At 43.3% G+C, this 24,975-nt stretch overlaps 1 long non-coding RNA gene across 2 annotated transcripts in view; it reads right to left on the reverse strand.

The window, feature by feature from the left end:
* LOC139530453 (uncharacterized) overlaps positions 1-24,975 on the reverse strand; it is a 123,764-nt gene that overhangs the window by 44,682 nt on the left and 54,107 nt on the right. For both annotated transcript variants that reach the window (XR_011666035.1, XR_011666034.1), the window contains exons 2-3: positions 23,766-23,832; positions 17,923-18,065 (exon numbers count right to left, since the gene is read on the reverse strand). This is a non-coding gene — a long non-coding RNA (uncharacterized lncRNA). The remainder of the gene's footprint in view (positions 1-17,922; positions 18,066-23,765; positions 23,833-24,975) is intronic.

Genomic DNA, 24,975 nt, shown 5'->3' on the forward strand with positions numbered 1-24,975 from the left:
TCAGTTGCTTGTTGGCTATGTGTGGAAGCCAGGAGATGCTAAATGTGTTTATGTTACTTAACGGTCAATTGCCGTGGGCCCGGCAGTTATTTGCGTGACAATCACCTGCTGACGAAATTTTGTGACCGCCACAACCCTCGTCAAGACTCTCAAGAAAGGGTTTGGCTCGTGAGACTGTTTTGAAATAAATCTTAATCACCAAAGCTTTATTAAAATATAAAGTTTGGCAGTAGTAAAACAGTGAGCGGACAACCCCTTTTAATCTATGTTGGCTATTACATTACATTACATTAATTTAATTTAGCTTCTGTTATTATTTTGGATGTGTGTAGAAACCCCTCTATGTAGGCTATATTCCCATCATGGAAGGAGAGATGAGATAATCTGGTGACACTCCTTTTTAGAAACATTAACGTTTTTTTCCTGTGACAATTGTTTGTTTTCATTTGAAAAAAAGAGCACTTATCAAATCAAATTTAATTTGTCACACGCGCCGAATACAACGGGTGAAGACCATAAGGTGAAATACTTCCTTACAAGCACTTAACCAACAATGCAGTTCAAGAAATAGAGTTAAGAAAATATTTACTAAACAAACTAAAGTCAAATTTGTAATAAAAAGTAAGACAGTAAAAAAACAATATTTAGGCTATATACAGTGGGTACCGGTACCGAGTCAATGTTTAAGGGTACCGGTTAGCCAAATGTTATAGTAGGCTACAATCTGGTTTCCGCTCAAGTTATGGATGTGTCACTGCAACCTTAAAGGTTTTCAATGATGTCACCATTGCCCTTGATTCTAAGCAATATTGTGCTGCTATTTGTTATTGACTTGGCCAAAGCTTTTGATACGGTAGACCATTCCATTCTTGTGGGCTGGCTAAGGAATATTGGTGTCTCTGAGGGGTCTTTGGCCTGGTTTGCTAACTACCTCTCTCAAAGAGTGCAGTGTATGAAGTGAGAAAATCTGCTGCCTCAGCCACTGCTTGTCACCAAGGGAGTACCCAAAGGCTCGATCCTAGGCCCCACGCTCTTCTCAATTTACATCAACAACTTAGCTCAGGCAGTAGGAAGCTCTCCCATTCATTTATATGCAGATGATACAGTCTTATACTCTGGCCAATCTCCGGATTTTGTGTTAAATGCTCTACAACAAAGCTTTCTTAGTGTCCAACAAGCTTTCTCTGCCTTTAACCTTGTTCTGAACACCTCCAAAACAAAGGTCATGTAGTTTGGTCAAGGTCAAGAAGAATGCCCCTCTTCCCACAGGTGTGATTACTACCTCTGAGGGTTTAGAGCTTGAGGTAGTCACCTCATACAAGTACTTGGGAGTATGGCTAGATGGTGCACTGTCCTTTCCTCAGCACATATCAAAGCTGCAGGCCAAAGTTAAATCTAGATTTGGTTTCCTCTATTGTAATCGCTCCTCTTTCACCCCAGCTGCCAAACTAACCCTGATTCAGATGACCATCCTACCCATGCTAAATTACGGAGACATAATTTATAGATCGGCAGGTAAGGGTGCTCCCGAGCGAAGAGATGTTCTTTACCATTCGGCCATCAGATTTGACACCAATGCTCCTTATAGGACACATCACTGCACTCTATACTCCTCTGTAAACTGGTCCTCTCTGTATACCTGTTGCAAGACCCACGTGTTGATGCTTATTTATTAACCCCTCCTAGGCCTCACTCCCCCCTATCTGAGATATCTATTGCCCTCATCCTCCACAAACAACACCCGTTCTGCCAGTCACTTTCTGTTATAGGTCGCCAAAGCACACATATCCCTGGATCGCTCCTCTTTTCAGTTCGCTGCAGCTAGCAACTGGAACGAGCTGCAACAAACACTCACACTGGACAGTTTTATCTCAATCTCCTCATTCAAAGACTCAATCATGGACACTCTTACTGACAGGTGTGGCTGCTTTGTGTGATGTATTGTTGTCTCTATCTTCTTGCCCTTTGTGCAGTTGTCTGTGCCCTATAATATTTGTACTATGTTGTGATGCTATCATGTTGTGTTGCTACCATGTTGTTGTCACGTTCATGACCTTATTTCCTTTGTTTAGTCTTTGTTTAGTTGGTCAGGACGTGAGCTGGGTGGGTGTAGTCTATGTTATGTGTCTCATTGGTTTAGGTGTGTCTGATTGGCCTGATATGGTTCTCAATCAGAGGCAGGTGTTTTACGTTGTCTCTGATTGGGAACCATATTTAGGTAGGCTGTGTTCACTGTTTGTTTGTGGGTGATTGTTCCTGTTCGTGCGTTCATGTTTTATATGTTCTCAAGTTCAGGACTGTAGCGTCGTTGGTTTCGTTCTGTTTATTGTTTTTGTTCGTGTTTAAAAGTATTCAAATAAATATGGATACATACCACGCTGCGTTTTGGTCCGATCCTTGCTCCTCCTCAGACGAGGAGGATTACGACGTTCGTTACAGTTGTTGTCATGTGGTGTTGCTACCATGCTGTGTTGTCATGTGTAGCTGCCTTGCTATGTTGTTGTCTTAGGTCTCTCTTTATGTAGTGTTGTGTTGTCTCTCTTGTTGTGATGTGTGTTTTGTCCTATATTTATTTTGTATTTATTTTTAATCCCAGGCCCTATTCCCCACAGGAGTCCTTTTGCCTTTTGGTAGGCCGTCATTGTAAATAAGAATTTGTTCTTAACTTCTACTTGGTCATCCTCATCCTCATCCTCATCAGTAAAAAAGCTGACTAGCATAGCCTAGCATAGCGCCACAAGTAAATACTAGCATATAAATATCATGAAATCACAAGTCCAAGACACCAAATGAAAGATACACATCTTGTGAATCCAGCCATCATTTCCGATTTTTAAAATGTTTTACAGCGAAAACACAATATGTATTTCTATTAGCTAACCACAATAGCAAAAGACTCAACCGCATATTTTCAAACATTTTTTACCGCATAGGTAGCTATCACAAAACCGACCAAATAGAGATATAATTAGTCACTAACCAAGAAACAACTTCATCAGATCACACTCTTATAACATGTTATACAATAAATCTATGTTTTGTTCGAAAATGTGCATATTTGAGGTATAAATCATAGTTTTACATTGCAGCTACCATAAAAAATATAATCAAAGCAGCCGGAATAATTACAGAGAGCAACGTGAAATACATAAATACTCATCATAAAACATTTATGAAAAATACATGGTGTACAGCAAATGAAAGATAAACATCTTGTGAATCCAGCCAATATTTCAGATTTTTTAAGTGTTTTACAGCGAAAACACAATATAGCATTATATTAGCTTACCACAATAGCCAACCACACAACCGCATTCATTCACCGCAAAGGTAGCGATCGCAAAAAAACAGCAAAAGATATAAAATGAATCACTAACCTTGACAAACTTCATCAGATGACAGTCCTATAACATCATGTTACACAATACATATATGTTTTGTTCGAAAATTTGCATATTTAGCAGTACAAATCGTGGTTTTACAATGTGAATACGTAGCCAAACTGCACAAAATTATCCGGAGATATTTTGGACAGTCACCTAATCTAATCAAAGAACTCATCATAAACTTTACTAAAAAATGCATGTTGTACAGCAAATGAAAGATACACTAGTTCTTAATGCAATCGCCGTGTTAGATTTTTTTAAATAACTTTAGTACGACATACAGCTTACGTTATAGCGAGACAGCACCTGCAATGAGGGCGGAAAATAGAACTAAACATTTTCCACAGAAATACGAAATAACATCATAAATGGTTCCTACTTTTGCTGAGCTTCCATCAGAATCTTGTACAAGGAGTCCTTTGTCCAGAATAAATCGTTGTTTGGTTTTAGAATGTCCTCTTCGCCTGTCGAATTAGCAACCTTAGCTAGCCAAGTGGTGCGAAGATGTCCATCTTCACCAAATGCAGAGAACGGAAAACGCCAAAACTCCCGATAAACGTTCAATAATCTGATAAAACTATATTGAAAAAACATACTTTACGATGATATTATCACATGTATCAAATAAAATCAAAAGCCGGAGTTATTAGACGTCTATACCGAACGCTTTTCAGAAGCCAATGTCGATGTCCTTCCCGCGCCTTGCTAGACAAAGGAAATTGGGGTCACGTCATTCCAAGAGCTCTTGTTCGACCTCAGATCAAGCTAGACACCCCATTCCACCTCCCACTGCCTGTTGACATCTAGTGGAAGGCGTATGAAGTGCATGTATATCCATAGATTTCAAGCAAATGAATAGGAAGGCCCTGGAACAGAGCCTCGATTTCAGATTTTTCACTTCCTGTCAGGAAGTTTGCTGCAAAATGAGTTCTGTTTTACTCAGAGATATATTTCAAACGGTTTTAGAAACTTGAGAGTGTTTTCTATCCAATAGTAATAATAATATGCATATTGTACGAGCAAGAATAGAGTTCGAGGCAGTTTAATTTGGGCACGATTTTTTACAAAGTGAAAATAGCGCCCCCCTATTGACAAAAGTTAACTGAATTGCCTAGTTAAATAAAGTTTAAATTTTAAAGAATTATAATAATAAATACCCTTACAACGAAAGCTGGTTGAACAGCAATGTGTCTGGTGTCTTTCTTGTCCAGGCCATGCATTAGCCAAGGAGCCTATCCATTAAATGTTTCTAAATGGTCTACTCGTGAGACTTTTGCCGACATGCTTTTGGATTATTCACAATTCACATAGGCCTACCTGCAGTGCATACTCCATTCGGCTTGTATCCATCCCCATTTCCAAAGAGCGCCTCTTCTCTGGTTAGCAAACATAGGCTATTCAAAATGTTCTGTATCATCGGTAGGCCTAGGCTACAATTTTCTTATTGAGAACTTGCCTAAACCATACAATACAATTTACGGGAGCCTAGTATTTTTTATTTTAGAAGGAGGCGTAAAGGCCTATACTCGTTGAAGCCAGTTACAACAATGTTGGCTGTCAAAACTCCAAACATATTGTGCAAACACTGGATTTTTAAAATTTGTTTGCTATCACTTGTCACTGTAGCCTATACTGTTTTATAAACAGTAGTATCAATCCACAATGGACAAGAATATTAGTACAAGAATATTCCATGCCCACAGCCGAATTGGAGTTGATGACAACGCAACGACCGTCAATAACCTGCAGAATTTAAGACAATTGCATACAGCACTAAGCCATGGAATGCCTTGATTAGCCAGTGAGTGGCCAAGCCCTCTTCACGCCTAGGACTTGTTTATTCAGCAAAACCAAGCCCTTTTGTACAACAGCCAGCTACTGTGTTCATAATAAAGGTTGTTAAAATAGAAAAAATATTTATGACACACCTACGGACATATAGCGTTAATGCCAGTTCTTAGATTCACCATTGCATTTGTTAAAATAGAACCCAAAGGGGAATTTGAAATTGAATGCCCGAAATGGCAAAGTTGTAAAAGTGTGTGGTCAAATTGTCTTAGTTACTTTCTGGGGAAATTGTTGTTGCATATTTTGAAGACAGAAAGAATAATGTGAGTTTCACGTATACTCCCGCTCCTCCCCTCCGGCGTTCGACGTCGCCAGTATACTAACCACCGGTCCTGGGATCCGTCATTACGTACACCTAACATCAATCATTACGCGCACTTGTACGTCATCATGAGGCACACCTGGACTCCATTACCTCACTTATTACCTCCCCTATATATCTGGCACTCCCTTAGGTTCTTTCCCCAGTCAGTATTGATCCCGTGTTTATGTGTAGAATCTACTGTTATGTTGGCTCGTTCCATGTTTGTTGTTTTATTAAATGTTTCACCTGCTTCTCGACTCTCAGCATCTCAGTGAGTCTGAGATGTTCCCTGTCCTGAGTTAATCCTTTCGTTTAGTCACTGAGCTACACACAAACACAAACACACACGTGAAAATGAAACTCGATTCCCTTTAAAGTGCACTCCTTTTGATACCCTACATTTGATTGGCCAGTCAGTCACTTGGGGGAGGAGGCAGGGGGAGGTTCTACCTGATCTTGTCCAATTACAACAGCTTTATCCTTTTTCAGGTTGCAAACTTTTCTGTATTGCAAGTGTGTCCCACTGAACAGGGCCCTGCTCTCACACCTCATTCCAGATTACAACACGGAGACCCCTGCGTGTCCGTAAAAACCTTCCAGAGGCCCCCTATACTGTACTTAACCTCCAGTTAAACAGCTGTAAACACCTTTTTTACACACACGCAGGCACACACAAACACACACCTTTGCTTCCTCCCTATTGTAGTGAGGCTGCTCAAGGCTTCTGCTTTGAGATTGAGGTTTGGATGAAACCTGAAATAGAGGTGAAGTAGAGATTTTGCAAGGCCCTCTTCTGAAATTGCCTGTATTAAATTTTTTACCCAAGTGAGATATTATTTCCAAAGAAACCTCAGGCTAAGGTGTAAGAAAGAAAAAAATACAGAAATAAAGAGATATTTCGTTTATAGTATATCCAACCAACTCTGATTGCCCTCCTCTGTTATGCTCCTCCTTCTTCTCAAAGTTCCATTCTTTTCTGCCCATGTCTGGCCAAGTTACAGGTGTATCGTTGGTATTAACATCCAACCAACACATTCGTTTTTTCTCTTAATTTCTCTGGTATTTATTTAACCCTAACATTAACTACACTGCTAACCCCAATGCCTAACCCTAACCTTAAATTAAGACCAAATAGCACATTTTTACAATATAGCCAAATTTAACTTTGCAGCTGGCCTATCTAGCGGAAATAGCCCAGTTCTACGTCCAAGGAAAGATTCTTGACAATAAGCATCAAACTGCATTTCCACATTACTATATTCCAGTCTTTCAAGCTCCACCACACCACATTGTCAGAAAACACTACTTTGACACCCATTTTGAGGGTTTATTTTGTAGCCCTCTCCCTCTGAAGGCTGCTCAATGTTCTTTGTGCAGCTGCCCAAATCCTACTCTATTCCTTACATAGTGCACTACTTTTGACCAGAGCCCAATGGGTGCCATTTGGGAGGCAGCTTTGAGTTTGAAATCTGAAGTCTAGCACACCATTAATTTGGGGATTAGACACCCTGAGAAGTTGTTCATCGCCACAGTCATTTACACTCCACACAGACTCACCGGTCTGCCCTGGGCCCGCTCCTCTATGGGGTGGGGGATGGAGGCTGGGGATAGGGGGGCTGGGGCTGGAGCTGGGGGATACGGGTTACTGGGCTGAGAATGGGCGCCGTGGGGTGGGGGCTAGGGGAGACTGGGAGAGATAGACCTTTGGCTATGGGGGAGACAGGGGGGAGACTGGGCTGAAAGATAGTGGTGGAAAGTGGACTAGAGACTGGGGAGAATAGGATGGTAGAGACTTGGGGAGAGTGGGCCTGCGCCTATGGGGGAGAGTGAGGGAGAGTCTGGGGCAGAGACTTGGGGAGACTGGGGAAGAGAGGGGAGAATGGGGGAGAGAGGGGAGAATGGGGGAGAGTGGTCCAGGGCTATTGGAGCCGATGGTTGTTAATTAGAGGGAAAGCTCTGCAGAGACTGATGGAGGAGAAAGACTCTCTGGATGTGAGTCCAGGGTGAGAGGCTTCACACACAAAACATGACTCATTCACTTTGTGTTGTATGTGTGTGTGTGTGTATTAGCATGCATGTGTGTGTGTGTGTGTGTGTGTGTGTTGCACGTGCGTACGTACTGACGTGCATGTGTGTGTGTTTGTGTGTGTGTGTCTTACCTCACTGCTCAGGCATTCCTGTAGAGAAAGCGATATGAAGTGAAAGACTGAGGCTCTCACAGTGTGGGTATTGATGGCTGTAGCCCCTTTGGGCAGGACCGGCCTCCACTGTTCACAGGACAAAGACTGTCCAGCAGGACCCAGACAAACTCACACAGATTCCCAGAGACAAGGAGGGATGGGGGAGAGAGTGAGAGGAGGGGAGAGAGGGGGAGAGAGATGAGGGGGATGGGAGAAGGTCTATGGGGAAAGAGATGGACACCGGAGAGGGGGGAGAGAGGACGGCAGAAGGGGGATAGGGAGGGGGGAGAGAGGACAGAGATGGGAGAAGGGCTGTGAAGGGGAAAAGAGGGACATGGGAGCGAAGGGGAGAGGGGGAGGAGAGGAGGAGAGGGGAGAATGGGAGAGAGCAAGGTGAGGAGTGAAGAGGGCGATGGGAGGTCTGTGTGCAGAAACAGAGAGAGGGACATAGGAGAGGGGTAGACAGAGGGACGAGAGGGGAGAGGTCTGATAGGTGGTCACCTCAGAGTGGCTCAATCACCACACAATGACATGAGCTGGAAGACATTACTCAGATGAGTGAGGAGGAGGAAACATCAACTTGTAGCACTAGCTCTCAAATCCAGTGCAAAAACAATGAAGCCGAATTTTGCTGGTTACAGTATTGATTCTCCCATTACTGGAAAGAGATACATGTAGCTAGAGAAATTAAAATGTATTACTGTGTGTAAGTGTAACCCCCTTGTCTCTCTCCATCTCTCTTTCTCTCACTTATTTTATTTTCCTCCATGAACCTATCCTCTGTCCCTCCTTTTACTGCCCCACGTCATGTCTCCTCCCCTTCTCTCTTTTCGAATCCCATCTCTCCCTCCCCTCTCCCACAAGCACAGGGTTGAGCCAGCCGGTCGGTTTTGGGTTTATAGGATTATTCATGTATTCCTTCCAGCTGGCCGTCCGTCCAGTCGTCGCTCCCCCTGCCCGGCCCCTTCCCTCTGAGATTGGGTAGCCTGGTTCACTGTGTCCTTAGACAACCCATATGCATCTACAGGAAAGGAAAGGGGTCCCAATCTGGGGAGGCCCACCTCCAGCACAGCACTCAGAGAGCCAAACTCGAAAAAATAAACCCTCAACGTCTGCTTTCCTTACTGTAGCAGCCTGGAACACTATGAGGAAAATAAAAAATGTCATGATAAACGAATAAACACAGGCACACACAAAGTGAAAACATGTTTTTAGATTTGTTTCTATGTAATGAAAAGGAAATACAGAAATATCCCATTTACATAAATTCCGTATTTACACCCCTGAGTCAGTACTTTGTAGATGCAAATTTGGCAGCAATTACAGCTGTGAGTCTTTCTGGGTAAGTCTCTAATAGCTTTCCACTACTGGATTGTGCAACATTTGCCCATTATTCTTTTTTAAATTCATCATGCTCTGTCAAATTGGTTGTTGATCATTGCTAGTCAACCATTTTCAGTCTTTCCATGGATTTTCTGGTAGATTTAAGTTAAAACTGTAACTCGGCCACTCAGGAACATTCACTGTCTTCTTGGTGAGCAACTCCAGTGTAGATTTGTCCTTCTATTTTAGGTTATTATCCTGCTGAAAGGTGAATTCATCTCCCAGTGTTTGGTGGAAAGAAGACTAAACCAAGTTTTCCTCTAGGATTTTGTCTCCCCAGTCCTTAACAATAACAAGCATACCCAAAACATCATGGAGCCACCACTATGCTTGAAAATATGGAGAGTGGTAGTCAGTAATATGTTGAATAGCACTTTGTATTCTGACAAAAAGTTAATTGCTTTGCCACTTTTTTTGCAGTATTACTTTAGTGCCTTGTTGCAAACAGGATGCATGTTTTGCCATATTTTTATTCTGTACTTTTTTTCACTCTGTCAATTAGGTTAGTATTGTGGAGTAACTACAATGTTGTTGATTCAACTTCAGTTTTCTCCTGTCACAGCCATTAAACTCTGCAACTGTTTTAAAGTCACCATTGGCCTCATGCTGAAATCCCTGAGCGGTTTCCTTCCTCTCCGGCAACTGAGTTAGGAAGGACGCCTGTATCTTTGTAGTGACTGGGTGTATTGATATGGCATTCAAAGTGTAATTAATAACTTCACCCTGCTCAAAGGGATATTCAATGTCAGTTTTTTTACCCATCTACCAATAGATGCCCTTCTTTGAGAGGCATTGGAAAACCTCCCTGGTCTTTGTGGTTGAATCTGTGTTTGAAATTCACTGCTCGACTGAGGGACCTTACAGATATGTGTGGGGTACAGAAATTAGGTAGTCATTCAAAAATCATGTGAAACACTATTATTGCAGACAGAGTGAGTCCATGCAACTTATTATGCAACTTGTTAAGCACATTTTTACTCCTGAACTTATTTAGGCTTGCCATAACAAACTTGTTGAATAGTTAATACCTTTGTTTCTAACCCATTAATTTCTAACCCCTTAATTTCATCATTGAATCAGAATTTTATAGCTAACAATTCAATGGCCATAATAAGTATGGTGATAGAGGGCAACCTTGTTTTACACTCTTGACAATAAAAAATGTTCAGAGAAATAACCATTAATTATAATTTTACATAATGGAGTGTTATACATAACTTTCATCCATTTAATGAGAGATTCTCCAAAGTTGAAATAATCTAGGCAGTTATAAATAAATTATAGCCATACTTTATCTAAAGCTTTCCTAAAATCTGCTGTAAAGATTGTGCCTGTGATTTCCCTGCATTCTCATAGTTTTCAATTATTTTGTATAATTATCTCAGTGTTCCGTTGTAAATAATCAGATCACTAGTTGGTTGTTTTGTCTTGTTTCTACCAATGTAATTCATATGGAAATGGCCCAAGCTGCTTGCTCTAGCTAGCTAGCTAGTCTGTCATGCAAGAAAAGTTGTGTGTGGTGGTACATTTGGGCTGCGCTTTTGAAGCGTCAACCGCAGCTGTCACTTTCACTAGCTAGCCATACAGACAACCAGCCAACTAGCCACCATAATGGATATTAGAGTAATTTGTGTATCTATTGGGCTTAGGTCAGGGTTTGTTATGTTTGCTAGGTACCGATATTCATAGGCTACACATTGCCTCGTTTTCCTATTATTTGACAGCATAGCTGTCATGTTAGGGCAGGTGCCCACGCAGTGGAGCTCATATGACATTGAGTGGCAGTGTTATTGGAAGGGATTTGAGGTATGGGGCCGGGTTAGTTATATGTTTTTTTATTGAATTTTAAAACATACAATCTACCTGCAGTGAAGCCGCTCAACATTTATATTACATTCCAGTCATCTACAGACGCTCCCATCCAGAGTAACCCACAGGAGCAACCAGGGTCAAGCTCCCCGCCCAACGGCACCTAGACAGATCCCCGACCCAGTCGACTCGGGTACCCGAACCAGCGACCTCTCGGCCACCAGCCCAACGCTCCCAGTTCCACATCCCAACCCTCGGTTTCCCTCAGGCCATTCCACCTGTCTCTGCTGTCCACCGTCTTAATGATTTCTACGCGCCATATATCTTTCAACTATGCTCTGATGTTTAACATACAATTTGAATCTATCTAATCGAATAGAATCCACAGATTTCGAGTTGAAGATAAATACTTTTACTGAGAGTATTAGTGATTGACTAACCAGGTATTTTCAAATCTCCCAAAAATGCTATTTCTAAGGTCAATTTTAAATGAATGTTGTGCTTTTTCAGCCATTCCTGAACCTGAGACTAGAAACAGGCTTAGCTGATATGTATTTTTTTTCCCCTGTTCCAAAAGTTGCATGACAATGGTCCATTTTAAATCAAAACTAATTTCACACATAGGCCTATATTATTTAGTATATGTAAAGACAAGATTACATTTAGAATAGTCTGATGGGTGACAATATTTGCCTATCACTTGTTAAAATGTTTTTGATGCGAGTGGTTGTATTAATATGAAATCTATTGCATCCCACAGCTATGTTTGGAATATTTATTTCTCACACAGAAGGATAGAATACGTCAACTTTTGTAGTATGGGGAATAGTAGATTGCCATAGGCTAGTGCTTTTGCTGTTCATTAGGCCTACTCATCTTGTTGTCTGAGGAAAGGAAATGTGAACAGTTTTTCAAACATCTTCAATATGCACCTCGGAATTCAATAAGGTCGCCCGCAGTTGTTTCCCTGATGTGTCTATCTTCACTTGTAGCTAACTTTGGAGCTGAGATGCCTGTGAGAAGGACCTGATCACGTGATGGGCATTGGCTAATAAGAATTGAGATATTATCTGAGAGAGCCACGTGAGTGAGAGGTGCTTCGGAAGCACAGCGATTGGCACCCACGACCAGGGAATTATAATTATTACATTACAGTATATTCAGCCCAAGCGCAAAACGGACGCTTTTATTCAGCTATGTTCAATTGTATTCTTTATACTATGAAATAGTATTCTTTATACTATGAAATCATTCTAAGCAAATCTGGTCTGCCAAATGAACTAGCGAAGCCCACAGCCACATGGCATAGCCAGATCAGGACCTAACATAAGGACAACTCAGCGTATGCTATTCTGTTCTTCTGAAAGACTACATTTTCTTCATATCATGTTTCTTTAGACTTGTCTAAAATAAATCATGGACACATGGTGATGGTTTAGGCTATGTTAAATGGATTTGTTAGACTTTTTAAAATGTAGATGCTAAATGCTAAATGTGTTTATGTTAATTAACGGTCAATTACAGTGAGACCGGCAGTTATTTGCTTGACAATCACAGGCTGACAAAATGTAATGACCACCACAGCCTTCAAACCGATATTTTGGGAGCGGAATGGCGGCGAGTAGAAAGGATGTGGCGATGGAGTGTATGGAGAGATGGTTGGAGAAGCAACAGCTGGATGGAATCATGATGGAAGCAGAAGTGTTGGTTGATTCTGATGGCCTGTTGAGCAAGCTTGGCAAGAGTGAATGGAAGACTGTGGCAACGTAAAATAGAGCAACAATAGCCAAAGTTGTAACTGATCATCAGTTTGTTGCAAAGTGGTAATAATGAAGTATACTTTGGCAGATACATTTGAGGTCAGAAAGATGATAAATGCATCAGGAAAGGTAGAATCAGTCAGGGTTACCAGGAGTGGTTTTTTTCTGATTTCATACATCTCCGAAGAGCAGATTGAGAAAGCTTTGTGGCTCCATAAATTGGTGACATTTCGAAGCGGGGCACCGGTTAAAGGTATGATATCAAGAGTATCCTGGACATTGAGGCTTCATGTCTTAAGAAGATGATTCCAGGCGGGCTCCTGCACTGTGTAGTGGATGGAAAGAAGGAAGAAAGTCAGGCTGTTTTAAGGTGAGTATCTGCCTACACATGTAAAGATGGGATACGTGAGATACGCTGTAAGAGCCTTCATAAATAAACCGTTACAGTGCCAAAATTGCAAAAAGTAGGGCTATGTCTCAAGTGTGTCAACGGAATCAACATGTAGTTGAAGAATCTGTTGCCAAATTCCTGGAGTGTCCTTCTAGTGTAAAGGAGTTTGAAGTTGCAAGGATTCTCCTACAGAGAGGTGCGGGAAATAGTTGAAGGAGCAAGTGGAGCTGAGGAAGCTATGGCAGTGGATGACCCACAGACTGTTCAGAATACCACTCAACAGTTGAGGGGTATGGATACATTGATTGTAAAGAAGGTGGATTTTGTGGTGTTTATTGCACAGGTGATAAATTGTACTGCCCAAACAAACACGAAGTCTAAGAAACTAGACAGAATTATAGTAGCGGCTGAAAGGTTTTGGAGTCTGCAGGAATTAATATAGGTTTTATTGTCACATACACCAGAAAGGTGGAGTGAAATACTGTATGTTGTTTTAACTTAGGGCTAGTGGTCCCGCTAGCGGGACAACTTCCGGTGAAACAATTCAAATAAATAATCATAAATCATATGGAATTTAAACATTTATGTACATATAAGTGTCTTGTATCAGCTGGAAGCTTAAATTCTTGTTAATCTAATTGCACTGTCCGATTTACAGTAGCTATTACAGCGAAAACATGCTATGTGATTGTTTGAGGATGGCGCCCCACATCAAATTATTTTTCCACCGGCACAGGTTCCATACATTCACAAATAATGATTAAATATTCACTTACTTTTGAAAATGTTCCTCTGATTTGTCATCCAAAGGGTCCCAGCTATAACATGTAGTGTCATTTTGTTAGATAACATCCTTCTTTATATCCCAAAAAGTCAGTTCAGTTGGCGCCATCGATTTGAGTAATCCACTCGTTAAAAATGCAGAGAAAGGAATCCAAAAATCTACACCTAAACTTTGTTTCAACATGTCAAAATAAGTTTCTATATACTCCTCAGATGCCCTAAAATGTAATCAAACTATAATATTCTTACGGAAAGAAGTATGTTCAATAGGAAACCGATTTTAGCAGGTGCGTAATGTCTTCATAGCGCGCGCAAACACAAATTTCCAAGACTGTGTCCTTCTGCTAAAACTGATATTTCTTATTTGTTTTGAAGTTAAAAGCTTGAAACCTTGAACATAGACTGCTGACACCCTGTGGAAACCATAGGAATTGCATCCAGGGAGCTAATTTTCAACATGACCTTTCTCTTGAATTCTGAGAGGATGGTCTCTAAAAAAAAAACAATTTCCGGTTGGATTTTCTTTGGAAGTTCTCCTACCATATCTATTGTGTTCTATTCACCTACATTATTTTAACATTTCTACAAACTTCAAAGTGTTTTGTTTCCAATGATACCCATTATATGCATATCCTGGCTTCAGCGCCTGAGTAACAGGCAGTTTCCTCTTGGCCTTAACAAGGAGTTTGACTTGAAACTGTTTTATAGTTTCAAAATGTCCAAATAGTTTTTGATTGTTGTTCTAATTGAATACTGTATGTGTATGTATATTGATCACATTCCTTGTGTATTGTCATATATGTTGATACGTTGAATGTTAATATTGTGAACCTATGTTATACATTTTTTACCTCCTGTTTCAGGAAGTGATGTCACTGAGTACTGCCCCTATGTATAGGACCTTCCACCCACACCTGGGATATGGATGCCTGATGAAGACCTAAGGGTCAAAACGTTGTTATAAATAAATATTACCTGGGAGCATGAGCAGCAGGGTGCAGCGTTTTCCTTTCTGTTTTTCAGTGATTCAGGAGTAACGTAAAAACAGAATAATATGCCCAACCAACATTACACAACTATACTGAAACCCAAACTCAAATTGCTGAAAGTAAATTCAGTGAAATAAATGAGAGAATAGTCAGATTAACTGATAATTAATATAGCAGTGCAGATGTATTATAGGTATTGAATGTGTAGGGAAATTATACAGACTTTGCAAAGGGCCTGAATACTTATATAAATAAGGTATTTATGTATTAAATGTTTAATACATTTGCAAAAATGTCTAAAAACATGTTTTCGCTTTGTCATTATGGGGTATTGTATGTAGATCGATGAGGATTTAAAAAAATGTCAAATCAAATATATTTTTATTTGTCACGAGTGTACAACGAGTGTAGACTTAACCGTGAAATGCTCACTTACAAGTCCTTCACCAACAATGCAGTTTTAAGAAAATAGAGTTAAGAAAATATTGCACAATAAAATAACAAGGGGTCTGAATACTTTCCGAATACACTGTATATGTATAATTTTGTGATGAGACAAATAATATCGGAGACATGGCCTAAGAGAAGCTAATACTGACTCTCAAACTAGACTGAAACCTAGCCACTCTCTAGTTTCCTAGCAACAGTATCTAGCTACACAAGTTTTGAGATGGCTAGCTAACGTTATAGCTAAGTCTATTCTTCCCTTGATCGTCAGTATTAGCTACCCAGCTAGCAATGAGGAATCGGACCTCTTCCAGGGGGCCAGAACTGATAGAATTGGCCCGGAATCGGGTGTCGGACTTGATTTACTCGGCCCGGAATCAAAATGAACGACTGCCCAGAATCGGCACGAGTACATCGGCTCGTTTCAGTGTACCAGAATTCAGCCGACATTGCCGGGATCTTACCAGAATCCCCCCAGAAGCGGCCCGATGCAAATTCAAATAAATGTATACGAAATGACCCAATTTAGTAATTTTAAATATTACTTTTATACATTTTGTACATACAAATTATACCCATCCACAAAAAAAACTTTATGTGATGGAGGAAACACCATACACCTGGTGGCCGTGTGCATGCGCCTAGCCCGCCACAGGAGTCACTACAGCGCGATGGGACAAGGACATCCCGGCCGGCCAAACCCTTCCCTAACTTGGATGACGCTGGGCCAATTGTGCGTCGCCTCATGCGTCTCCCGGTCACGGCCGGCACGGGTCTCGAACCACCATCTGTAGAACCGCCGTTTGCACTGTGATGCAGTGTCTTAGACCGCTGCACCACTCGTCAAGTTCCATCCACAAAGTTTTTCATGCTTATCAATTGCCTTGCACAAAGTATCAAAATACAAAAATACTACACAGGGCTCTTAAAGAATTACATTTAAATGTTAATTGTATTTTTTGATCACAGAAACAATGAGAAAATATGGAAAAATAAATAAATAGTGAAACGTTAATTATATAAAGCAGCCCATGTAATCACCTGCCAGAGAGTAGCCCCAATTGGCCCAAGCCACATTTGGGCCAGATAACTCTCACCGGAATCAGCCCGAGCCCTAAGTAATACATTTGGGCCAGATAACTCACACCTGAATCAGCCCGAGCTCAATCCCCTGCATCCTAGCCATAAGTAATACTGCTGAAGGCGGTCCAGACTCGGGCCACATGACGTTGGCCGAGTTTGACTCTCAGCCGAGTGCTCCAACTCTCAGCCGCAATTGGCCCAGATCATACACATACAGTGCATTTGTAAATAATTCAGACCCCTTCACTTTTTCCACATTTTGTTACGTTACAGCCTTATTCTAAAATGGATTAAATGCATTTTGCCATGGGGCAAAGTCCCTTTACCCCTACATACATGTACAAATTACCTAAATTACTAACCTGTACCCCCGTACACTGACTCGGTACCGGTGCCCCTTGTTCAAAGCCTCGTTATTGTTATTTTATTGTGTTACTTTTTTAAACTTTAGTTTATTTAATCAATATTTTCTTAACTCTATTTTATTAAGATTGAATTGTTGGTTAAGGGCTTGTAAGTAAGCATTTCACGGTAAGGTCAGCGACATCTTTTACTGGAGTTTTTCCCACTTCCTGCACTTTTTCCAAATGACTTTGTCTGTGTGATATGTTTCCTCTTTCTCTTTCGTTCTATCATCATTTGTTCTCTCTCTATCGCTACCTCCCTCTCTCTGTTTGTTTGTTAGTGCCGCTGCATTCCTTGCTGCAGTGCAATCTGATTGGCTGAATGTCTGTCTCGAACCACTCTAACACTGGCTGGCTGAGAGGTGCTATTGGCTGCTGCTGTCCCTCCCTGGTTGGGGAGGGCTGGTCTGGCTGGCAGGGTGTGCGGGAGGGCAGGCTGGCGGGCGAGGTGGGGCTGTGCCCCTCTGTCTGTACCAGAGAAGGAGAGCGCCAGGCAGCAGGGCAGGACAGGCCCAACCATTGCTCTGGCTCAGACCCTCCCAGTCCCACATTAACTTCAATTGAGGTCTGACATAGCCAGGACAAGAGGAGGAGGAGAGTGGTGGTTTTATACGTCATGATCTGTCTCGTGAAATCTTCCCTCCCTCTAACCCTCAGAGCCGACATTGTTTTTAGTGACTTGTGCATATTTTGTCATCATTTTGAGACACATCTAAATTTGACGCTCTGTTCATTCTTCAGAAGGTATGTATCACTAGGTGGTGCTGTGTTCCATAATCTTTGGCACACACACACACACACACACACACACACACACACACACACACACACACACACACACACACACACACACACACACACATACAGTGCATTCGGGAAGTATTCAGGCTTCTTGGCTTTTCCACATTTTGTTACGTTACAGCCTTATTCTGAAATTGATTAAATTGTTTGTTTTTTCCTTCAATCTACACACAATATCCCATAATGCCAAAGCAAAAACAGATTTTTATAATTTTTTGCCATTTAAAAAAATGTATAATAATATGACATTAACATAAGTTTTCAGACCCTTTACTCGGTACCTTGTTGAAGCACCTTTTGGCAGCGATTACAACCTCGAGTCTTCTTGGGTATGACTCTATAAGCTTGACACACCTGTATTTGGGGAGTTTCTCCAATTCTTCTCTGCAGATCCTCTCAAGCTCTGTCAGGTTGGATGAAGAGCGTCGCTGCACAGCTATTTCCAGGTCTCTCCAGAGATGTTCGATCGGGTTCAAGTCCGGACTCTGGCTGGGCCACTTAAAGACATATAGAGACAAAAGGAACACTTATTTGAGAATGCTGTTCATTGACTACAGCTTAGTGTTCAACACCATAGTACCCTCAAAGCTCATCACTAAGCTGAGGATCCTGTGACTAAACACCTCCCTCTGCCACTGGATCCTGGACTTCCTGACGGGCTGCCCCCAGGTGGTGAGGGTAGGTAGCAACACATCTGCCACGCTGATCCTCAACACTGGAGCTCCACAGGGGTGAGTGCTCAGTCCCCTCCTGTACTCCCTGTTCACCCACGACTGCATGGCCAGGCACGACTCCAACACCATCATTAAGTGGTGTTGGAGTTTGCAGACGACACACTAGTGGTAGGCCTGATCACAGACAACGACGAGACAGCCTATAGGGGGGAGGTCAGAGACCTGGCCGTGTGGTGCCAGAATAACAACAGACTTCTACAGCTGCAACATCGAAAGCATCCTGACTGGTTGCATCACTGTCTGGTATGGCAATTGCTCGGCCTCTGACCACAAAGCACTACAGAAAGTAAAGCGTACAGCCCAGTACATCACTTGAGCTAAGCTGCCTGCCATCCAGGACCTCTACACCAGGCGGTGTCAGAGGAAGGCCCTAAAAATTGTCAAAGACCCCAGCCACCCCAGCCATAGACTGTTCTCTCTACTACCGCATGGCAAGAGGTACCGGAGGGCCAGTCTAGGACAAAAAGGCTTCTCAACAGTTTTTACCCCCAAGCCATAAGACTCCTGAACAGGTAATCAAATGGCTACCCGGACTATTTGCCTTGTGTGCCCCCCCGACCCCCCACCAAACCCTCTTTTAACGCTGCTGCTAATCTCTGTTTATCACATATGCATAGTCACTTTAACTATACATTCAGGTACATACTACCTCAGTTGGGCCGACCAACCAGTGCTCCCGCACATTGGCTAACCGGGCTATCTGCCGGGCTATCTGCATTTCTGACCATAACGCGCCAATGTAAACTGAGATTTTGGGATATAAATATGAACTTTATCGAACAAAACATACATGTATTGTGTAACATGAAGTCCTATGAGTGCCATCTGATGAAGATCATCAACGGTTAGTGATTAATTTTATCTCTATTTCTGCTTTTTGTGACTCTTCTCTTTGGCTGGAAAAATGTCTGTTTGGTTTTCTGTGACTAGGTGCTGACCTAACATAATCGCATGGTGTGCTTTCATAGTAAAGCCTTTTTGAAATCGGACACTGTGGTTGGATTTACAAGAAGTGTATCTTTAAAATGGTGGATAATACTTGTATATTTGAGGAATTCTAATTATGGGATTTCTGTTGTTTTGAATTTGGCGCCCTGCAATTTCACTGGCTGTTGTCGAGGTGGGACGCTAGCATCCCACTTGTACCAGAGAGGTTATATAGACAGGTGTGTGCCTTTCCAAATCACCTGAGCTCAATTTCGAGTCTCATAGCAATAATACTTATGTAAATAAGGTATTTCTGTGTTAAACTTATTATAAATTTGTACAAACCTGTTTTCACGTTGTCATTATGGGGTATTGTGTGTAGATTGATCAGGAACATTTTTGTATTTAGTCAATTGTAGAATAAGGCTGTAACGTAACAAAATGTGGATAGAGGGAAGGGGTCTGAATACTTTCCGAATGCACACATTGTAACGTCCTGACCAGAGTTATTATGTGTTTTGCTTGTTTAGTGTTGGTCAGGACGTGAGCTGGGTGGGAATTCTATGTTGTGTGTCTAGTTTGTCTGTTTCTGTGTCCAGCCTAATATGGTTCTCAATCAGAGGCAGCTGGTAATCGTTGTCCCTGATTGAGAATCATATATAGGAGGCTTGTTTTGTGTTGGGATTTTGTGGGTGATTGTTTCCTGTCTCTGTGTTTGTTCTGCACCAGATAGGACTGTCTCGGTTTTCACGGTTTGTTATTTTGTTATTTGTTAAGTGTTCATGGTTATTGTTTAATTAAACATGTTGAGCACTGGCTACGCTGCATTTTGGTCCTCTCCTTCATCCCAAGAAGAAAATCGTTACAGAATCACCCACCAAGAAAAAGGACCAAGCAGCGTAGCAACGGGCAGCAGCGACAGCAGCAGCAGCGGCCCAGTACACAGGACTACTGGACATGGGAGGACGAGCTGGATGGTAAAGGACCCTGGGCAGAGCCAGAGGACTATCGCCGCCCCAAAGCAGAGCTGGAGGCAGCTAAAGCGGAGAGGCGGCGGTTTGAGGAGCTAGCTCGGCAGCAGGAGCCTGATCTGGGTTACACCACTTGGGAGGAAATAAACAGGTGGTCGGTTGACCCAGGGAGAGTGCCGGAGCCCGCCTGGGATTCGATGGAGCAATGTGCGGAGGGATACCGCCGAATGAGGTTAGCACGACAGCGCGGTAAGAAGCCTGAGAAGAAACCCCAAAAATGTCTTGGGGGGGGGGCTAAAGGGTAGTGTGGCGAGGGCAGGTAGGAAACCTGCGCCCACTTCCCATGCTTACCGTGGAGAGCGGGAGTACGGGCAGACACCGTGTTATGCGGAAGAGCGCACGATGTCTCCTGTACGTGTGCATAGCCCGGTGCGGGTTATTCCACCTCCCCGCACTGGCTGGGCTAGATTGAGCATTGAGCCAAGTGCCATGAAGCCGGCTCAACATATCTGGCCTCCAGTACGTCTCCTCGGGCCGGTGTACATGGCACCAGCCTTACGCATGGTGTCCCCGGTTCGCCTCCACAGCCCAGTGCGGGTTATTCCACCTCCCCGCATTGGTAGGGCTACGGGGAGCATTCAACCAGGTAAGGTTGGGCAGGCTCGGTGCTCAAGGGAGCCAGTACGCCTGCACGGTCCGGTATATCCGGCGCCACCTTCCCGCCCCAGCCCAGTACCATCAGTGCCTACACCACGCACTAGGCTTCCTGTGCGTCTCCAGAGCACTGTTCCTCCTCCACGCACTCTCCCTGTGGTGCGTGTCTCCAGCCCAGTACCTCCAGTTCCGGCACCACGCACCAAGCCTCCTGTGCGTCTCCAGAGCCCTGTACACACTGTTCCTTCTCCCCGCACTCGCCCTGAGGTGCGTGCACTCAGTCCGGTACCACCAGTTCCGGCACCACGCACCAGGCCGTCTGCCCAACGCCGCCTGCACTGCTCACCTGCCCAGCGCCGTCTGAACTGCCTGTCTGCCCAGCGCCATCTGAGCCATCCGTCTGCCCAGCGCCATCTGAGCCATCCGTCTGCCCAGCGCCATCTGAGCCATCCGTCTGCCCAGCGCCGTCTGAGCCATCCGTCGGCCCAGCGCCATCTGAGCCATCCGTCTGCCCAGCGCCATCTGAGCCATCCATCTGTCCCGAGTCATTAAAGCCGCTCGTCTGTCCCGAGCCATTAGAGCCGTCCGTCAGTCAGGAGCCGCTAGAGCCGTCCGTCAGTCAGGAGCCGCTAGAGCCGTCCGTCAGTCAGGAGCTGCCAGAGCCGCCAGCCAGTCAGGAGCTGCTAGAGCCGCCAGCCAGTCAGGAGCTGCCAGAGCCGCCAGCCAGTCAGGAGCTGCCAGAGCCGCCAGCCAGTCAGGAGCTGCCAGAGCCGCCAGCCAGTCAGGAGCTGCCAGAGCCGCCAGCCAGTCAGGAGCTGCCAGAGCCGCCAGCCAGTCAGGAGCTGCCAGAGCCGCCAGCCAGTCAGGAGCTGCCAGAGCCGCCAGACAGTCATGAGCCGCCAGACAGTCATGAGCCGCCCTCCAGTCATGAGCCGCCTTCCAGTCATGAGCCGCCTTCCAGTCATGAGCCGCCCTACAGTCATGAGCCGCCCTACAGTCATGAGCCGCCCTACAGTCCGGAGCTGCCACTCAGTCCGGAGCTGCCACTCAGTCCGGCGCTGCCACTCAGTCCGGAGCTGCCACTCAGTCCGGAACTGCCATTCAGTCCGGAGCTGCCATTAGTCCAGAGCTACCCCTCTGTCCTGAGCTACCCCTCTGTCCTGAGTTACCCCTCTGTCCTGAGCTACCTCTCTGTCCTGAGCTACCTCTCTGTCCTGAGCTACCTCCTAAATCATGTGGGGGCCTTGGGGAGGATTCTTAGGCCAAGGTCGTGGGCGAGGGTCGCCACTCAAAGGACGCTAAGGAGGGGGACAAAGACAGTGGTGGAGTGGTGTCCTCGTCCTGCGCCGGAGCCGCCACCTCGGACAGATGCCCACCCAGACCCTCCTCTTGAGTTGTAGGGGTTGCGTTCGGAGTCCGCACCTCAGGAGGGGGGTACTGTAACGTCCTGACCAGAGTTATTATGTGTTTTGCTTGTTTAGTGTTGGTCAGGACGTGAGCTGGGTGGGAATTCTATGTTGTGTGTCTAGTTTGTCTGTTTCTGTGTCCAGCCTAATATGGTTCTCAATCAGAAGCAGCTGGTAATCATTGTCCCTGACATACACACATACACACATACACACACATACTTCTGATGCTGCAGTGTGGCCTGTATGGTGAGGTGACTCAGGGCCCTGGTTGTCTGACTGAAGAGGGTTGGCATGATTCAGAGCACCTGTCATATCACACATGTGTGTGTGTCGTCGTGTGTGTGTGTGTGTGTGTGTGTGTGTGTGTGTGTGTGTGTGTGTGTGTGTGTGTGTGTGTGTGTGTGTGTGTGTGTGTGTGTGTGTGTGTGTGTGTGTGTGTGTGTGTGTGTGTGTGTGTGTGTGTGTGTGTGTGTGTGTGTGTGTGCCATAAAACCGCTCCCTTTTGCCATTAGTTTTTTTTACTATTTCCTCTCTAACTCACGTCTCGAGCATCCAACATTCTGCTGCACCATGTGTTGAATAGGGATAGGGGGATGGGGATAGGGGGATGGGGGATATAGAAACTGATGAGATATTTTTCCACACCTGCTGGTAGTGCTGAATGCAGCACAGACTAAAACAGGCCACAGCTGCAGGAATTGGGGGTGTGACTGCCACCTGCAGACCAGAATTGTTAGGGAACAATTAGGGTTGTAATGCCAGTGGTAATTTGCGTTCAAGTTACTGGAATTTGCGTTCATTTTGGTAATTCATCTTTGGCAATCTTACAATATATTCGGTATTTTATACTTCAATAACTGAAACGAATATTTTGATTTATACAGACTATTCCTTTTTGTATACTGTATATGTGTCCATATTGTCCACATATGTTGGTTGAAAAACGAAAATAGCATCATTAATGAGAAAATCATCTAATGATGATCATCATAATGGCATTATTTTCAATGAACTCTGTAACTCTTCCAACTGTTGACTTTTTTTCACAACTGCCACCAGTTTGGCACCAAAACATTTACAAAAAAGACATACTGACATAACCATTAAAAAAAAGTGTATACAAATATAAAGGATATTTCATGCTGAAGCCCTCATTTTAAACATTCACTAAGTGATGGGTTATATTTAGGATAATGTTTTACAACTTTGTTATTCTATTCTTTGTATCATTTTATTTTATTATTTTATATATTTTATATGTGATAAGGCCACACAGAAGGCCAGAGATAATTACAGACAACTGTGAAAATCTGAAGTACCCAAAAAGATCACGAGATGTCTTGTGATAAATCCCATAAAATTCTTGAAAGTTACCACAATTCTGGTAGTTTACTGGTAAACTTTGACATTTTCCTGTAATATATCCTCCTTTTGTAACCAGTCAGATAACCCTAATTACAATACACACAGCCTGTAAGAAAAAACAGAGAGAGAACACTTACCATAAAGACCACTGAACATAGACCATCTCCATCTCCTCATTAATAAGACAAAGGTTGACTCAGCCACCTACAGAGCACAAGACAAAGTGGGGAGGTTAGAGGCTACACTAGGTGTTGTCTGAGTAGTGTCTTCTGATAGAGGTAGTATCGATGTGGGTAATGAAAAAAAAATAAAAGGAATAATTCCACTAAAACTGCCTGGCTAGCTAGCTAAACATACTGTGAAGATAGATCTACAAATGCATTGTTTAACACAATATTTGTGACCCGTTTCAGGAAACTAGGCATATGTCGCAAGTCACGACTTCGAAGGAGAGCCATTTGAACATTTAAAAACATTTTTTTTTTATAAAAATGTGTTTTTTGGCAGAAATGCCTTCTGGAACACATTAAATTTCATGTGCCTTAATAACAAACTTGTATGCCATCTGTAAATACGAATACAATTGTTCAATTATGAGCCTTATTGGTTAAGCCACAGAAAAAGTCAGCAACCTTTCCACTAGCCATGATTGGCTGAGATAATGAGTGTGCTGGAGGTGCCGAGAGAAGAGTTCGGATTGGTCTATAGAAGGCTTCCGTCTATTTGAGCTGGAAATTCTGTGTTGGTAATCCTGTTGAACGCAGCTTTTTTATGCGTCGTGTAGTGGAGCTGCATAAGTGTTGCTCTCCACTTTCTGGAGGATCAAGTTTTGAAATCAGTGGAATTAGTGTATGATGGCTAAAGAGATGGAGAAAACAACTGTCTCCGGATTACATCTTCAAACTAAGGGCATCCGTGGCATGGCATCCGTGAGGATGGAGACGCACCATCATGCATGATGATGTAAGATAGTCTAGCTAGCTACATATTCAGATATTACACGTCTCTAATTTTGACAGAAAGGGGTTTCATTTCAAGCTCAAGTGTAGTGTTAGCTAGTTGGCTCCCTAGCTAACGTTACGTGTATGACGTTATTATTTGTATCCCAGAGCCGTTTTCTTTACTTGTTAGAGCCTAATGTTAGCTAGCTAACATTAAACCTGGTTGGTTAGCTCCCAGCAGATTCATGCAGGGCAGGAACAAAATGATTTGGCACTACGTTCACTGTTGTTTAACTAGCTAACGTTAGCTGGCTGGCTCGTTAGCTAACATTACGTGACGTGTGTGATCTTACACGTAGTTTACTAAGCTAGGTTCATTGTTTACCTAGCTAGCTAGCTACATGTC

The sequence above is a fragment of the Salvelinus alpinus genome, chromosome 9, assembly GCF_045679555.1.
Source record: "Salvelinus alpinus chromosome 9, SLU_Salpinus.1, whole genome shotgun sequence".
Taxonomy (NCBI): Eukaryota; Metazoa; Chordata; class Actinopteri; order Salmoniformes; family Salmonidae; genus Salvelinus; species Salvelinus alpinus.